Source organism: Coptis chinensis, chromosome 5 (genome assembly GCF_015680905.1).
Source record: "Coptis chinensis isolate HL-2020 chromosome 5, ASM1568090v1, whole genome shotgun sequence".
NCBI lineage: Eukaryota > Viridiplantae > Streptophyta > Magnoliopsida > Ranunculales > Ranunculaceae > Coptis > Coptis chinensis.
In genome coordinates, this window is record NC_141460.1 from 73,663,571 (window position 1) to 73,683,580 (window position 20,010).

Sequence of the window (20,010 nt, forward strand, 5' to 3'; positions counted from 1 at the left end):
TCTTCGAATTTGGGTTTGTTTGGAATATTTCAGCAAAGCAGTGAGGATTGCTATGGGCAAATCGAGAAGCGGTACATCTTGCAATAATATGAACCCTATTAGGTTATGTTAGTGTGAATATATATCAATAATATGAACCCTACTATTAGGTTATGTTAGTGTGAATATATATCTCAATTATCTTGTATCGAATGTAAATTTATTTGAGCGTGTAAGCTCAACTCAAGGTATATGTGCTACCTCGTAGATTGTGCATTTACACATTCAGATTATGGATAATCTTGTTCACTTCCTCTGTAAATCCAAACATCCTTGTGTGAAGCATTCGGTTTGCATAATGAGTAAATGTTCTTCATTTGCTTGCCCTCTTCTCTCCCTTTTGCATTTGTACTTTCGGTAAAATCATTTCCTAGAAACTACAAAGTTCGCTTACAATTCGGATGAAACATTACAGAACTAATTATGAAAGGATCATTTCTTGAAGAACTAAACTTGAGATACTTTTGTCCCCTGCAACCATTTGTTATCTTGATTAGAGCAAATCTATATAACGGAAAATTCATTCTTTTTAGTGTTGAAGATTTTCTTTTGTTATCTATAACGCGGAAGATTTTCTTTTAATAATTCAAAGGGTATCAAGGAGATACCGCTATACATGTTTTCATGAACACATGCTTGCCCTCTTCTCTCCCTTTTGCATTTGTACTCGGTAAAATCATTTCCTGGAAACTACAAAGTTCCGCTTACAATTCAGATGAAACATTACGGAACTAATTATGAAAGGATCATTTTACTGAAGAACGAAACTTGAGATACTTTTGTCCCCGTGCAACCATTTGTTATCTTGATTAGAGCAAATCTATAACGCGGAAAATTCATTCTTTTTAGTGTTGAAGATTTTCTTTTGTTATCTATAACAAGATTTTCTTTTAATAATTCAAAGGGTATCAAGGAGATACCGCTATACATGTTTTCATGAACACATAACGACCAATTTCAATCCCCCATATTTGTACTTACCATTTATGGTAATTACCAACCAAACATCATTTGCTTATGTGCACCATGGCACGTCAACTAACTAGTATAAGGAGTCCTTACACGCGTCTGCCAAGCGGGGCCTAGATGCATTCTATAGTGATGCAGCTACCAAAAAAAAGCCTCGCTATTGCTTTATAGTCCCGAGTAATTTTTTTAAGCTTCCCTATCCATCATCTATTATTGTAAAAGTTGAGTTTCTTAGCCTACATTGTTTCTTAGACCAGTGTACATCCTTTTGTTCCTTGAATATTAGCAGTGACTAAATAATACTTTTGCAGTTAGACTCTCATTATTAGTTGTCCATGCCAATAAGTAAGGTGGTTCTTAGACATTGTACGTTACGGAATATGAATCCCATAAGTTTTGGTATCCTAGCCAAGAAGTTTGTTCTGTATCTAATTATTTAGTGAGCTCCGCTCCCGATGCATCCCTTTACAATCGAAGGCTCCACAAGTATGCAACCAAGGACCATACGAAGCATGTCTTAGTTATTTTTTCTCAATCCAAAATTTCTTCCATACCCATTTCGTCCTAGAATGCCATTTTCTTCTTTAGTGTTCCTCACGAAGATGGTCAAGTAATGGCTGATGTGACATACAACAGTCAGGGGACTGCCACTGAATGCGTCCCACCTAGGAGATGTCTTCGGTCGAAGATAACTAGACTGTGAATATGATTTTTTGTTTCTCTTCTAGAACATTATCATATAGGAAGATTTCAGGTAAGTCAGGTTTTAGCGTGATTATGTTGACATACTCATATTAAATGCATTACACTACAAAGATGATTTTGTTTTTGGTCGCTAATGTCTTGAGGTTCCGTGTACCCCTTTTAATTATTGGTTTCTTTCTTCCTTTGGAAAACCTGAATTTGTGAAAGCTGGTGTTTGGCATGTGCGTGCAAATGATAAAAAGTGCCCCGTTGTTGCATCTAGCTTTTAGCACACCCGAAGTCGATTGAATTAAGCCATACAACACTGTGTAGTGCAAGCACTCTCCACCGTCGCATGTGTTAGTGTTGTAGTTATAGAATTGTCTTTCGCTAACCCACATGTTTACTGCACCTATAGCAGAGAAGTCACTGTACTACCAGCCAGATTCTTGCCATAAGAACTGCTTTCGAGTGCACTAAATTGCATGTACCGGTCATCGGTTTGCATAGTCTCCGCAAGCAAAGGTCGCAACATTGTTGTCCCAAGTCATGGGTCCAACGCCAACTTGTGCACGAGCTCGCATTATGAGCGCTTAGGAAGTCTTGTGGTGAGTCCCGAAGCTAGATATCGTGCACCATGACTAAGCCCAATAGGCACAAAGTAGCGAATTCGTGTGTACACAATCCCATTATTCTAGCTTTAAAATTTTCGTATTGCACAATTAGTTTAGTTTTCTTGATGAATTTAGATTGAGAATGAGCTTGGTATTTATATAGGGAATATAGTTCATACATAATGATCAATATGAACAAAAAAGTAATTAAATTCACAAATGCATCAACCTTAGATGTTATCTTTAGAAAACGTGGGAAAAACCGAGAGCAGCCCATGTGGAAGCTGCTATGTATATTCTAAAAATAATATATATGAGGTAATTAAATAGGGATTCTTCAACTGGAAAACCTGAATTTGGATGTAAAGCTGGTGTTTGGGAGTACCTGTTTAATTTCTTTTGAGTTTGGAAGAGTCCATTTCCCTATATGGATTATTAATATGACTCTATGACTCTGTCCAAGAAGAGGCAATAGTGTGGGTAAGTTGAGTTTCCATATATCAGTGCTACTCAAGTCAATATGGTAGAATTATAGTAGATGATTGAAAATAGGGAATGGACAGTTGAACTTTACCTAGCTAGCAATAACAATGTCAATGGCTGAAACGATTATGCATAACCTGTCCATGATTTCCCTTGACACTCCTTATTTAATAATCATGAATCTATAACATTTGAGTACGTGCTTAATTGAAATATTAAAAGTTCTAGATGATAAAAGTTAACGAAATGGTAGAATTATAGCATGACATGTTCACTTATAGGATCTGTTGTGTCTTTTATTGATTGTGTGTATTCTAGGCTTCCATGTTGTTGATATGTATTTGGGTTTCCTCGAATTTCCAAATATTGTTTGACACGGCAAGTCGGCAACTGTGTGGATTGAATAAGTTACGTTCTTTTTAGTTGAACGCATTTGGCCATTGGTGTAGGTGCATGTCATGCTAGTTCCATCTGCATTCAGAATGTGGATTAATGGCTTGAGTCATTGTTGTTTCATTATTGTTTACCTTGGAATAAAAACCTTGTTATATTGATTACTTGATGATTAATGGTGGAGAGCTAGAGATATTCATTCTTCGAAGTTATCTCGTGTTTTTGTTGTGAGGGTTAGTTGGGTATTATGTTTAGGACGTCATTGCTCTCTTTCTACTTTTAGTGTTGTAAGTTGTGAATATTTGATTCTTACACTCCGTCTTGCTGGGGGTGGTAGGACATCTTTCTTGTGTTTGATTTATATGTGCCGTCTGACAGGAGTACTAGAATGTGTTTAGCTAGTCTTCAGAATATTAACTTGTCACATAAAGAATGGGTCCTGTATTGGGCGCCACCAAAATTGGATTGGGCAGCCTCCAGCCCAAGCCCAAATTGCGAAGCCCAACAAAAAGCCCAGTACACCCCCCACTTCCATCGCGAAACCGGAAAAACCTTCTCTAGTCGGTCATCTCTCTCGACTTTCGGCCAAAAACCCCTTGAACCCCTAACCAAAAGCGAATTAGAATCACCCAATCAATTAGAATCGCTTGATCAAAACCATTCCAATTCTCGCCCAATCAATTAGAATCGGTACAATTGTAATTGAGAATCGCACAATCAAATTGAGCCATCGAGTTTTTCTTTCTGAATCAAGTTTCATATCAATTTGAATCAAGTTTCATATCAATTTGAAGGTAAGAATCATATTTTCTTTTCTTGTTGGCTTGGTTTAACTACTTGTTTTAGGAAATGGGTAATATTTGATGGTTTGGAATTTGTAATGGGATGCGGTTGTTGGTAGAATATTGTTTCTGTTGTAATGGGAATGCGGTTGTTCATTCCTCCTCTAATGTATGAAGATTGGATTTGTTTGAGTGTAACCTTATGTTAGATTCTTGAATTTTGAATGGAACTAGTGCAACATTGTCTCCATTTTAGTAATAATCTTTTAGAGAAATACTAGCGATGCTACCCTTAGAGGGGGTAGCATGGTGATACCCCCAAACATGTGATTTAGAGCCCGTTTGAAAATTAAAAAAATGAGTTGCTTTACATCTTGTTGCTAAACTTTCATAGTGCTCATCTTTCATACCTAGTATTTTCCTTTAGGGCTTGATGTTATAAGAGAAGATACTTTTACCATTTTATGATTAGTGTCTCAGTACATTACGTTACTCACCTTTTATATTGCTTATGTTCTTGAGTCTTGACTAATGAGTAATGACCTTGATTACATGCAGCTTTTCACAGTACTTGCTTAAGGTCCGGATCTGAGGGGGACAAAACTGAAGCGGTAAAGCATTATAGGTGAGAAGCTTTTTCTTTGGTTATCAAATTCTTGAATGTACAATCAAGGTGGTTTTTTGGGTGGTTTCCTATGCTTGACGAGGGATAGAAATTGTATTGTGGGTTGAATATTTTATAGGGTGTTATGTACATATGGTTGTTGGAAGGATGTCATTATTGATTTCCAGGTTATGACAGGTTTAAGTATACGAAATGTTGACTAAACAAAGGAAACTCTGCCCAAAATTCGATAGAATTTGGATAGTGTAACGCCTCATTCTATTTCTTCATATATACTTGGAGTTATCATAGCAAGCTTATAAGTACATTTGTTTTACGACTGGGATGATCTCTTTTTTCTAGTGGTTTTCTTTGTACATTGTTTATTTAAATATGGTTTACTAATACTTATTTTATTTTTCTTTGTAGCGATGGGTCCTCGATCAAAGAATGTGAAGAATGTAGCAAAAACTACATTCAAGGGTGTTAAGAAATTGTTTGGTGGCGGTTCCTCTAGCGGTGATGCAGTTGGAAGAAAAAGACATAGGGCAGACGGCTTAACGGCATCGGTAGCGTAGGGGACCATTTGGAAAAAGAGGTTCGAGGTTCGAGGTTGATTCGTTTAGTGAAGATAGTGTAGATAGTGTAGATAGTGATACTAATGTAGGTTTAGATGTAGGTTTAGACAAAGGGAAGAGTATAGTAGAAGAGGAGAGAGAGAGTGAGGAGGAGAGAGAGGAGGAGGAGAGTGAGGAGGAGGATGGCGGGGATGATGATGTTGAAGAATATGTGGTAGAAGGCGTACCACCAGTGGAAGAAGCACCTCCGGTATTGGATTTCGTAAGAAAATCAATGATGATTTGGAGTTTCAAAGAGGTGTGTATGGGGAGGCCCGTATGAGTCGAGTTGTTGTATGACTATGCGGTGCATGTCGCATTTCGCGATGTTTGGGAGAGAAGGGTAATATTTTTTGTTTTCTTGTGTACTTTGATTTTTTTTACAAAATCTTTTGTTTCATTCATATATATCTAATGCGTGCTTTCGGTTGTTTCGGGAGGATCGCTGGGCGTTGAAAGTGTTTCACACTTAGCGAGAGTTATCCAATGGAATTTCAAAATGAATGTGAAAGGTCTCAGAGATTTGCGATGCGGTTGAGAAGGATTTGGGTTGTTTGATCTCGTGGAAGGTTATCACGAGCATATGGATCCACCATTGATCTGCGTTTGTGGAGAGATGGCATCCGGAGACCAACACCTTTCATATGCCAGGTTAGGGGAGATGATTTGTGACTTTGGACGATGTTGTCCAAATCTGTGGAGTCCTGATTAGAGGAGGAAGAGCGGTGCAAAGGGACATGAAATTTGAACTTACAACAATCGATAAATCTCTTACATCTTGTGCAGGGCTCCCTATTGATTTGATTAGGGCGGAGATGGAAGCTAGCAAGTTCACTTCAAAAGTAAGGCTAGAATTCATCAGGAAGCATTTTGCGAACAAGATTCATGATAGCCCTATATGTGATTATTTCTTTGGGAATGTGGTAGAAGGCCTCGAAGTTTCGGGATGTTCAACGATTTGTTAGAGCTTTTATTACGTTTTTCTTTGGATGTGCCATTTTTTTACCGACAAGTCCGGATTTGGAGTGCCTATATGTTATCTGAGGCCATTGTTGAAATTGATTGAGATAGAAGAGTATGCATGGGGTGCGCGACAATTTTGGCGTTTTTATATAGAGGTCTTGGGGGATGCCACATGCGAAGGTGAAAGGGTTACAGGGCTATATGACTCTTCTCGGGTAAAATTTGAATATTTTAGAGTTTTATTTTTTTTAATGTTAATTTTATTACTCTATCAATATGTTAACTATTTGTGTATATCTAGGCATGGATCTATGAGTATTTTCGGTATTCATGGCAGGTCCCAAATTTCAACTATATCTCGTCTCGGCCAGCGTGCTCATAGACACATCGATTCGCTCCACACTATTACGACACAAGCGTATGCATTGCAGTTTTATCGGCGATAATTGATGATTTGAATGAGTTCAATGTAAGTATTAAATTCAATGACAATTTGGTATTTAAGTTTGTTTATATTTATTTTTAGTAATTGATCATTAGAGTTGTTAATGACACATTTGATTTTGTTTCGGGTTGTTTGGCATCCCTACAAAAATATCGGAGATACAAACCCGATCGATGACATTGCATTTTTTGAGGGATTGCTATGTTTTTTCAACATTGTCGAGCTTTCTTATTGTCTGTCGCAAGGGTGGTGCGTCGGTTGGGTCCGTGCAACTTGTACCTAAAGATCCTCCAATGCCAAATTGGAGAACAAGAAACTGTGGCGGGGCGGGTATGAAGTGAATTTGGACCAATATTGGGCCACTTTTGGGAGTCGTGGCGAGAATCACGTGATCCAACTCTGCAACCGGGACCTATTTCGTCTTATCCATGGGAGTGTCATCAAAACTACATGACTTGGTATCGCGAGGAATTCTCATGTAGTTTTGGTGAACCCCGAGCTTCTTCGATTCATCCCTCCACGGAGACACGCCTAACCGTGTTCACCGATTGTAAGTATTGTGATTTTTAATTGAGTTTTTTCTAAGCGTGATTTTTGCATTCGATTGGTAACTTATCTTGATTTTTCTTTTTAAATGAGCGGCGTCATCGATGAAACCAGTCGTTTGCTAGAGAGAGGTCTGCAATTGGCTGGGAATGATATGCGGAGGAAGCAAGGTCCTCCTTGAGCAGCGCATTACAACTTGACTAGGTGCAAGTACATTGGTGGTATTTATAGTTGATTTGTTTCAGTTTAGGGTTTATAACTTTGTAATTTAGTTTGATGGATGTAATTTGTTTCAGTTTAGGGTTTGTAATTTTGTTAACTTCGAATGAATTGATGAATATGATGTTTGCATGAATGTTTGAATGGAATTTAATGTTTAGGGTTTAAGGTTTAATGTTTGAATGTAATTTGTTTTGAGTTTAGGGTTTAATGTATGAATGGAATTTTATGTATGGATGAATTTGATGAATGGGAGTGTTTGATATCTGATGTTTGAATGGAAAAGTGGAATTTGATGAATGAGAGTGTTTGATATTTGATGTTTAAATGGAAAAGTGGAATTTGATGAATATGAAAGTGTTGTAAAAACAAAGCGAATTTTTGAAAATTTTTTCTTCCAAGCGACCGGCCCGCATCGTTTGGCATAAAGGCCAAGCGACCTCAGATCATTTTGTATCAAAGCCAAAGCGACCACGGCGGATCGGTCTCTTTTAATCTCAAGCGACCCATGCAGATCGTTTGTTCTAAAGGCCAAGCGACATGACCACATCGTTTGGTCTAAAGGCCAAACGACATGACCACATCGTTTGGTCTAAAGGCCAAACGACATGGCCACATCGTTTGCCCTTTAGACCAAACGATCCGGGCTGGGTCGATTTTGTATTAAAGCCAAACGACTTCACCGTGTAGTTTCGGTCATTATTGACAACATCTCTAACGTTATTTCAAATCACTTTCGATTGCGGTCGAATCAACTAGTCGATCACTTTCGATTGCCATCGAATCAACTTAGTCGATCATTCGATTTCAAAATCACTTTCGATTGGCGTCGAATCAACTTAATTAGTCGACGCGCTCATTTCCAAATCACTTTCGATTGCCGTCGAATCAACTTAATCGATCACTTTCGATTTCCAAATCAAATCAAATAAAAGCCCTAACATTATTTCCAAATAACAAAAAATAAAATAAAATTACATTTGTTCCAAATTACATCAAAATATCAAATTACATCAATATATCACTTAGTCGATCGCTTTCGATTTCAAAAAATCTTTCGATTTGCCGTCCGAATCAACTTAGTCGATTTTTCGATTTCCAAATCAAATCAAATAAAAGCCCTAACATTGATAACATAAAAATCAAATCAAATTACACTTGTTCCAAATTACATCAAAATACAAATTACATCAAAATATCATATCGACAACATACAAACAACTTAGTCGATAACATGTATCATTGGGTCTTCAACAAGCTCATTTTCCCATATTAAATTGGGAATGTTCAATGCCATAAATTGCAATTGCCTTTTCTTGTCAAGGCCAAATTCAACTTTCGCAAATATCATATCGAGCTCTAAGCCATTGGCATTCTTGGAGGAACCGGACAATCTTCAACAAGTTCAACATTGACAAAATGATTTCCACCAACATGTGCTACCCAACACTTGGGTCACTCTCTCGGGATTTGCTTGGGTTTCGGTGGCATGAGAAGGAAGCAGCGACGAGCTCCTAAATGCATAAGGACAACATTAAATCTTGAAGCAAATAAGTATCGACCAAAAGGCATGCTCATCCACTTATTTAAGGGTCGCGTAACCTTCTTCATGTAGATTTCCTTCATCGAATAAAAACCTCACTTTGATTGTACAAAGTACAATAAAGGGGAGGTTGTCGATAAAGCTCTTCGCGTACAACTCCCTTCTCATCGTGGCCATTCTTCTTGACTTCTTCCTAATGCAATGCGAGAAAGCTCTATAACCCACGGTTGTCATCGCCAACGAGGGTCATGGACTCTAACAATGTATTTATGCATTTCTTCAGGAATATCAACCCGTAATCCTTAGGACCCTCGTCTTTCCAAAGTCTAAGCCATCTCTCACATTTAGGTGGTGTATTTGTTTTGGAGAAGGCTTATTTCGTGGTGTGGTTGTTTTGGTGTTTTGGGAGAAGGTTTATTTCTTGGTGTGGTTGTTTTGGTGTTTTGGAAGGCTTATTTGTTGGTGTGGTGTGGATGTTTTGGGTTGGTAGTTTTGGAGAAGACTTCTTTCTTGGTGTAGTGTGGGTGTTTTGGGTGGGCGTAATGTTTGGTTTGTGACGAGACCACTCTTCATGGTCACGTTGAGAATGTTCAAAATGAGATGGATCTCGCTTTGAAGAGTTATCATCTCGGTTTGAAGCTTTTCTGCTGCAGCTACCTTTTGGCCGACCTTTGGTTTTGCTTCCTCACAAGGTGGTACTAGCCATGTACTTTTCGATGCGGCAATCTCCATAAGCTTCCTAATCATAACCCTATGCTCTTCTTCAGAAACCATTGCAAACCTATTCATGAACAAGTCCATGAAGGTGCAACATCGGGACCAACACCCACCGACACATTGGGAGAAGCGGACAATGTTTTCCAAAAGGGTCGATAGCGATCAAAGGGATGGACGCTCTTGCTCTTCAAACTCAATTAATTCATGAGCACATGGCGGTCCATGGCTCGATGCAAATAGCACCAACACCTTATCTCTCCATCTTTAACGCGGCTTTTCTGGCGGGTATCTATTTCTTCAAATAACAAGTCTAAACACTTGCGTGAGACAAGGCCTCGAGTTCCGCGAAACAAAGGAATCCGGTGGTGGTCGAAGTTACAATCATACTTCTCTCGAAGGTAGCTCTAATTTCGGACATCGGATCTCTAGAATCGGGTGGATTAAGCTAAACATACTCAAAAATCATGGCGGTTTGCATTTCCTAGTACACGCTTCACGAGCATGAGACCCTTCACTCTATTCATTGGTCGTTGTACTCCCCAAAGTGAATGTGTTGGGTCAGTCCAACAACATACGAATCGATCCTGTGAGGAAACCAAGTCTCCATGAAATAACAAACAAAAATGGAGTACTCAACCACCGTAATATTTTTCCAAATCATCCCATCTATCTTTGGAAAATAACCTCTCGTCTTCGATTTGACTCACGGTGTTCCCGAGAACTGGGCCTTCTCTACAAGTTACGTAGTTGGAAAAATATCGTAACATTTTGAAAGGACTTGCGTAGCGATATGCCATCTACATAGATGCTTGTGTGTGTTAGGAAAAACTCTGTCAGCGGCACTCATCAGGGCTAAGTCCCTGTCGGACACGATCCGCGAGATGGACTTATGTCACCAAGCAAGCCACTAAAATGATGCAGGGCCCACTCATAGTCGATTTGTTGTTTTGGTGAAGCGACACGACACACGGTGAAAGATTTCCACGTTGAAGTCGCCCCAACAAAGTATGCGAAAGGCCACCGATACGTTAGTTTTGTAGGTAGCGTCTAACATGGCTGTTGGAAAAGTCCGAGCCAACTTAACACCTTACGGATGGGCCCATAACAATCCGTTATCTCCTCGGTATTCTCATCCTATCTCAACTCCTCAAAATAATGTTCTTTTTTTTGCTAACAACTCACGCATGATCTGTAATTGTGTGAGACCGTTCATATCGATTTCCACCTACGCCTTGCGGTGTAGACTTGGGATATACTAGAGATGTTATCATGATACCTATTCTTGATGGAATCAATATTTGTTTAGGTTTTATTCCACACTTACTCATCTCGACAAATACTCGAACTCTGGAGCGGTTAGTCGAGTAGCAAATGCATGTCCTTCAAGGGTCTTCGCCCAATGGATGGTTGTGAACACCATTAAGAGCGACAATTTTCAACTATCGATAGTCTTGGCGTTGGAAAATACCTTTTAACTTAAATGGACATCCGATTTCTTGGTTCCCGACCTTCTCTTATTAGCCTTCTCTTAGCCTTCCTTCTTGTGTGACCCGATACACACCCGAGCACTTTCGCAAGCCAAATTCAATCTTGCTACTTTCGGTTTCCTTTGGCACCTCCGACTTTTCAATGACCACAACAACATTAACTTGTCTTCCTCTAGCGGTTGCCCAATCGATTGCCTCGCTACGTGTATGAAAGACCTAAACACATAAAAACAACAACTATTATTAATACACTAATAAAATTATATTTAGAAAATTTTAAAAAAAAATGAAATCAATGCCTACTCAATCATACCTCTTCCGTAGTAAAAATTTCTGTTGTATCACTTAAAATCGGTTGACAATCCACATCATTCGAGTTTGCAGAAGATCGGTTCGGATAGCGGCAAAAGAATTCTACATATAGAAGAATAAAACAAGAGTCTCAAACAATTTGCATTTAGTTTCAAAGCGACCCGACCATGTAGTTTCATCAAGAGTCAAACGACCGGCCGCCATGGATTATAGTGTAATGAAACGACACGGCCATGTAGTGCTATAGTGTAATAAAACGACCCAGCCATGTCGATTACGTAGTGTTCTCAAACTACACCGCCATGTCGTTCATTAGTGTTCTCAAACTTCAGGCCCATGTCGTTTGATAGTGTTCCCAACGACCCGGCCCATGTCGTTTGGGCTCGGATTTTGCATTCATTCATTTTGCATCCATTCATTCATTCATTCAATCAATCAAGTGTTTTGTATTCATTTTAATCAAGTGTTACCTCATTATTTAGGTTTGCATTTTGTCGTCGATGATTTCTAGGAATTTCATTTGCTCGACTTGTCGCATCTTCAAATTCTTCACCTTGACCTTCAACATTTTGTTCCACTTCTTCACTTTCAACATATCTTCTATTTTCTCATTCTCTAATTTGTTGTTGTACCTCAAACATTACCTCAAATACTTCTTCTTCATCTTCATGTTCCATTTAGAGAAACTTGAGTGTGTAGAGAAACTTGAGTATGTAGAGAAACTTGAGTATTCTATGTAAACCCTAAAATCTAAACTGAGTGAATGAGTATTCTATATATATTTGAAATTTTGATATATTTCGAATAATTGAATGAAATATATTTGTAAACCCCCCAAACTAGTTTATTATTTACAATTGAATAAAAAAAATGGAAAATAACAAGTTTAGATATAAAACAAATTATTATTTTAGATTTGGATAATTTAGTGAAATATGTTTGAAATTAAATTTTTTTTTATGTCGGTACGAAATTTGTAAACCCTAAACCCTAAACCCTAAACCCAAACCCCAAACCCCCAAACTAGTTTATGATTCAAAATTTGAAAAAGAAAATAAAAAATAATAAGTTTATAAATAAAACAAATTATTATTTTGAATAATTAAGTAAAATTTGTTAGCACTTAAAATTTGTAAACAACTCTAAACCCTAAACCCTAAATCTCAACCTAGTTTATGATTCACAATTTTAAAAATAAAATAAAAATAATAAATTTAGATATAAAACAAATTATTATTTCAAATAATTAAGTGAAATATGTTGGTACTGCGAAATTTCTAAACCTTGAACTCTGAACTCTAAACCCCAAACTAGTTTATGATTCACAATTGAAAAAATAATAATAATAACAAGTTTAGATATAAAACAAATTATTATTTTAGATTTTATAACATGTTTGATTACATGTAGCATGTTTGATTACATGTTTTAACTTGGTTATAAAGATACTATGTCATAAGAGGATAAAAGAGTGTAGAGTGCATGTAGTTTTATTGATGTAATTGTGTTGTTTCTAACCCAATTTTTTAAATCGGATTTCAATTTTTCTAATTCAATTGAAATCGTTTGAGTGCATTTGGAATCGTTTGAGTGCGTGTCCACGTCGTTTGAGTATACACTCAAACCGTGACCAAGTCGTTTGAGTGTATACTCAAATTACATGTCCAAGTCGTTTGAGTGTATACTCAAAACTACATGGACAAGTCGTTTGAGTGTTACTCACACTAACACACAAACTTCACTGCGGCCATATGGATTGGTGGCCATGTCGTTTGAGTGTACACTCAAACTTCTGCGGCCATGTAGTTTGAGTGTACACTCAAACTGCGCCGGCGGCCATGTCGTTTGAGCCTACACTCAAACTACTTCGGCCATGTCGTTTGAGTGTATACTCAAACTACATGAACCCGTCGTTTGAGTGTTACTCACACTAACACTCAAACTTCTGGCGCCATGTCGTTTGAGTGTACACTCAAACTCACAGCGGCCATGTCGTTTGAGTGTATACTCAAACTACTGGCGATCGCCATGTCGTTTGAGTGTATACTCAAGCGACTTGGTCATGTAGTTTGAGTGCACACTCAAAGCGACATGGCAGCGTAGTTTGAGTGCACACTCAAGCGACATAGCCAGCGTAGTTTGAGTGTAAACTCAAAGCGACATGGACACGTAGTTTTAGTGTTAGTGTGAGTAACACTCAAAGCGACTTGTCCATATCGTTTGAGTATACACTCAAAGCGACTTGGCCATCTAGTTTGAGTGTAACTCAAACTCAAAGTAACACTCAAGCGACATGGTCATGTCATCCGAGTGTACACTCAAACGACTTGGCGAAGTCGTTTTGTTTTCACTCAAGCGACATGGTCATATCGTTTTACGTTTTTACTCAAGCGACCACGACCATGTCGTTTGAGTGTAAACAAAACGACTTTGGTCAAGTCGTTTGAGTGTACTCGAGCGACATGGTGGTCGGTCGTTTGAATGTAAGCGAGCGACCGGAGGGTTCGTTTTGGCGATACCGGTTGAATTGGTTGCTGGGCTTGGGCTTTATGGCAAATTTGTAATATGGCAAATTTGTAAAATTTCTTTTTTTTTGAGGGGTTGCCCAATCCAATTTGATGAGTGCCCAATGGAATCTCCTTATCGATTCTTAGGTCCGCTTGTTTAGCCCGTAAAGCAGGTGAAAAGTTTAGAAAGTTTTGCATTGATTTGCAATTTTCCGAGTGCTTGGTGGCATACTCATAAACTGGGTCCCTATGGAAATTTTTCTGAAAAAACAAAAAAAAAACAAGAATATTTGCACTCCCAGAACTCATAGCAAAACTTTGTCAAAACTGACCGTTCGGCCGACCCTTATCTTCTTCCCCACTCTCTCACTCAAAAACCCTAAAGCTACCTCTCTTTTTCTCTCTCTCCGTTCTCACAGATCACGAGATCAACCACGAACCATTTTTTCGTCTCAAAACTCATGGATTCAAACCAAGCACATACAAAATTGAACAAAGAATTGTTTTAAAAAATTTACAAAATAAAAGTTTCCATTGGAAGACTTTCCATATTTGCTTCTTTTCAACTAGAAACAAGCGGACCCTTAATATATGCACATTTGTTTGTAGTGTTTGCAACTTTGCATTACTTTGTTTAGGAGATTGTTTAACGATCATGATTGAAGTGGCGAACCTAACATTATATATATTTCTTAAAGAATTCTTGTTGGAGTCTTGGCCAAATGAAGGTATGTGGAACTATGGCCAAAGGTATAACACGGAAAATATATGGAGCATATCAAATAGTCCAACAAGGGAAACAGGAGAAAAGGGGCAAATATCAATTTTTTAAGAGTTAACCAATATTACCCCCACTAGATTAGCCAATTAGGATTTCCCCCTACTAGACGGAAAATTAGGGTCTCTCCTCTAGATACACACAAAAAAAAAAGTCAAATTGGGTTAACTAATTTTTTTTGTGTGTATTTAGGGGGTAGACTCTAATTTCCCAGGGAGAATCCTAATTGGCTCATCTAGTGGGGGTAACACTAGTTCACCCATTTTTTAAATTTGATCGGAACCATTCCACTTACCCTCTTACAGGTATTGTGAGACCATTTTAATATTTAAAGATGTGTTGGAAGCTATGTTTTTTCCATGTATAAGTAGCTGCTTGTGGAGTCCCATTTCTTATTTAAAATTTGTTTATATATATATACACTAGCCATTTGGCCCAGCCTATGGCCAGACTTGTTACATAGATATCCAATGACTCAAAAGCTTAAAGTCCACTTGAATAAATAATATATGCATATTTATAGCTAATAATTCACTACATACTTTGTTTGAAGGGTTTATGTTTTTCTTTTTTTTTAAGAGATTGCAATCAAAATACTATACACACACAATACTTGTATAGATGAAAAAATTCCGATTAAAAAATAAAATATCTCGTCCTCACTTGGCATGCAAAGAAACACCAACAAAAAGAATAATGGATTACATGCATGAGTAAATAAACCTATATTAATGGTACGTCGTTGGCATATATTCAGGGTTTAACCAAGAATAGGGAAGCATGTTGTCTTAGATTGCGGGAGCAAGAGCATATCATCACTTTCCGGTAGAACTCTTTCAAAGTTTTAAAATCAAATAACACATCAACAACCATAGGCAATACCACCATCTTGGCAATCACTTTCTTTATGACCAATTTCCTTAAGACCAACGTTGCATGCCTACATATGGTTTACATTGCCAAAAACTTCAAGCTACTTGACTACTTCGACTAAATCATGGAACCATGAAATGTAATTAAAATGATCTACTATGAAGTTGATTAACACTTCGACTAAATCATGGAACAATGAAATGTAATTAAAATGATCTACTATGAAGTTGATTGATGTTAATTTAATTTGTAATCAAATTTACATGTGTAACGATTTGGAATATAGATTAGCCAAGAGTGATGAAATCAATGCGAACTTGATTACAATCTGACGCAACTGAATGCAACTTATTGCAACCTTGGGCAGACCCATAAATGATACTCTGTGAAATGTCATATATTCTTCCTCTTAATTACAGTCTTACATCAGTTTCCTTTGTAGGCAGTAAACTACAACCAAGATATGGGCCATATACTGCGAATCCATCATCGTTGTGAACACCCAACCTTCCTAGATGATCTGCTGCTTTGTTTACTTCTATGTGAACATTCTTGTAAGTAACCTCCTCCAAGAAGAAAGTAAACAGAACATATAAAGTATAAAATGCTTTGTATGGGCTGCTTCTACAAAAGATTAAGAAAAAAAACTTTGGTACAAATATTAACACATTTGTATGTGGGTATGTCTTTTTCATACAATCAACAACATCAACTTCAACGAAGCATTTGCATACATTTAGTAACATTAAATTTAACAAAGCATTTGCATCCAATGACACGTTCAAGATTGAAAGAAACTATAACACCAAAGTTGTCAAGCATGTAAAAGTCTCCTCCACCAATGCCGCAACCACCACCAAGAACTTTCTGGCCAGTCTTAAGATCCAACTTTGCAATGAACTCTTTCGTTGTCTCTGCCCACTATATGAAGGTCCACTTAGACATTTATCATGAGACAAAAAGCAAAAAATATAAAATAAACTCTGAAAGAAAAGAAAGTTCAAAGAAACAGTGCATGCTCAGAAATATCAGCCAAGATGTCAAGACATTTCTCCTTGATTGGGCTTCTACAAGTGCTTGGTTTCGAGGATTGAAATCCCAAGGCAATGTCTTTAAGTGGAGCTCCAATATGTTGAAACAATCATAACTGGGACTTTATTGTTTACCTTACTGCCTTGCTAAGGAACATGACACATAGTGGGCTAAGAGGTATGAGCCTAGCTGGGATGTCTTAGTTATCAATATAGATTCCTTAAGACCATTTTGTTGATTGTTACTTATCTATTATTACCAATCAACAAATTGATCTGGTTCTAGATAGAGACATCTTAGTATTTTGGCCCCTAGAGACCAAATCCCATCGTCTTGACCACATGTATTTGGTAATTTATGACATTTCTCTTCAGGTCATACTTTTTTAAGAATTGGAAGGAACATATTTGGCTTACCAATTCTGCCAATTTTTACAAATCCTTCTCGAATAGTTTTTTCACTATCCTTTAGTTTATATTGAACATTGGCCAAGTAGCACTGAAATCCCTTATCGTCATCTGTACCGACCTTTCTAAATAACCAAGAAATCTACAATTTTGAAGATAAATTTAAACCCTCCAACCATTTATCTCAAATTTCAATCAATTTAAATTTAAACCCTCGATCAAGTCATCAACCAAACAGGTATATAGTTCTCTACTATTAAGCACAATATAATTTCAACTAAATCTCCACATTTTAGATCTAAAAAGATTACTTAAAATGATAAGATACATAGCTCACTGATATTATATGACTCAAATTAAGATGGCAGTGAGAGGTCTAAGAGATCAACATAATAAGTCACAAATGAAAAGAACAAGGAGATGCATAAGGAATGGGATACAGGAAGTACTTGCCTCAGTAACAGGGAATTCCAAAGTTTGTTTGGCTGCTAACTTTATAGCAACCTCATAGCTGCATCAACCATGCTAAATTCTTTATTTCGAGAAGGTCCAATCATCCTATTGTAAGCAAGGTACCACCATGGAACATCACCCAAAAAGCAAACACAATTAGGTAAGTTAACATTTTCTTGAAAATTGGAGGTTCTTTAAATATGTATGATGAACATGAATAATTGCTAAAATGAACCAAAATTATACATAACCACTCTTAGGTTGTTTGAAATGACCATGAATTGACCCTTCCTCAACAATAAGCACTACTATCTTTTTATCGTGGTGGACAATGGGGTGTAAAGAAAGATCCTGAAGAACCTTTTCTAAAGCAGGAACCACTTCCGCATCTTGCATTTGACCTAACGCAAACACTGCCTCATTTACGCTAACGAAAAAATAACTATATAGTAAAAAGAAGAATATCTGACAATTGATTTACGGGATTTACGCCCTTCTCATCATTTCAATTTATTATCCATCTTTCTTGGCTTCCCACACTGTCCAAGCACAGGAAAAGTGTCTTTTCTTGTGTAATCTAACAGGGGTGCCAGGCTTAACCTACAAACAGAAAGATGATCAAATCATGATTGCACGTATGTATTTTTCTTCTTAATGAAACTTTGAATTCATAGAGTATATCTGATTAACCTACCTTTCCTTTGTTGTTGTGTTTAGTTTTTTTTCCAACAAAGAAGTCTATTACAACCACCAGCATTTGTCCTCAATTCATATCCCCTGCAAAGAAACACAACAAATTATTACAATTGTAATTTAACATTTGAAATCAAGTTTAATCTTAAGATAGGCAAGTTGTTGAATACCACTAATTACAACCATAGGAGCAGTTGGTATATTCATCAAGAGACACAACAGAAGAAAGCCCATTTACCACACTAATCTCCAACTAAATCCAACCACACCATTTCCCTCAACTAACACCCTCGAAGAAAAATCTTACAAAATCACACAATAGACATAATACAGTTCACATGCATGTATGATCATTAAAATCAAAAACTACTCACAGGTTCTCCTTGTCAAAATTGCCTACATAACCTCTATTGTGCAACAAACTTGGAGGCATGGGATAGTGCTCAAATCTTTGACCAGTCTGCTCCTTCTAGTGACTCCTAATTTCATTGACCACCAGTTTCTCCTCTTTTCGGTAATGGTAAGCCAATGGTGTCAAGATGTTCCGGTGGTGTAGTCCCCCGAGCCGTCTGAGCTCTATATCAAATCCGTCTTTACCAAGTTTATTCATGTTCCTAATTCTCTTCACCACCACAGCTACTCCATTTGTCATCACTGCTTTATACGCCGATCCTAAACTGCCATTCCCTAACACCTCAACTGCAGCCTTCATCAAATCTGGCAGGCCAAAAAGACCTCTCTTTTCATTTACCACGATGAGATCCCCTGCCCCAACCCCAGCCCCCTTACCACTCTGTGACCCTTTTCGACTGGATGTTATACCTCTATTGGAAATTGTGGCCGACTCAACTTCCTTGCCGGGTTGAAGCCGGTGGTGGCATGTGCAACTCTATTGGCTCATGGAGGCGCCGTCCCCAAGCACATCAAATTCCCTTCTTCTCTTAACCACAATAATTGTTGCCACGGCTAGAGTAAGAATCACTAAAACCAAGGTCACAATTCGCGGCTGTTACACTCACTTCTTCATCTTTTAATGATGGAGGTACTTGTTCGTAGTAGCAGGTTTGATTCTGGTGGTGCCGTTGGTGGGACTACTTTACATTCCACACTCAACGGTTTCCCACAAGGGCCCAGCATTGCCTAGAAAGGAACTTGCATTGAATTTAGATAAACCGATTCGAATTTGGCCCTCCAAATTGTTATTAGAAAAATTGAGGGACGCCAATGCGGTAGTGGGGGTATAGGCCCGGAAACTAGTTTCCTTCAAGATGCGACTCCTTGAGATTAAATCAACTAAGCTAAAGATATTGGAATTGGCCCTGTAAATTTATTATCCGACATCCACAACTTTTTTAATGATTCCATTTTCAAGAAGTAGTCCTCTTTGATTCCCCCCGAAAACGCATTATCTGATAAATACAAAGCCTTTAAAGTGCCAAGATGATTGAATTCAGGAATCGGACCTGTGAAACTATTATTCATGAAACTGATACTCCTAAGACCGCCTATATCCTGTAACGTGACGATATCAATACTGCCAGAGAGACCCATGTCGCCTAATCGAATACCATACTTCTTCTCTTTTGTGTTTTCATGATTGCCTTTCTCTGAGAGGACTGGTAACGCAGTTGTAACATGGTAGCACCTGTTCCTCTTCCCAAATTAGTTCCAAAGATTTTGATAATTTCTTAGTTTAATTTTGGAAAAAGAGAAGAATAAGAAAGAGGTTTGAAGAGATTTTTTTTTTTGCAGAGTTGGAAGTGTTTTGTAGAATTTAAAAGAGAATATAGAAAGAGGTTTTTATCTATTTTGGGTTACCCCCGAATAATTGAAATCGGCAAAAAAGGGCG

At 37.7% G+C, this 20,010-nt stretch overlaps 1 pseudogene; it reads right to left on the minus strand.

Annotated features, from left to right (window-relative positions):
• Positions 1-18,546: 18,546 nt before the first annotated feature.
• Positions 18,547-19,711, minus strand: LOC147498819 (pollen receptor-like kinase 3 pseudogene; annotated as a pseudogene).
• Between the last annotated feature and the right edge of the window lie 299 nt (positions 19,712-20,010).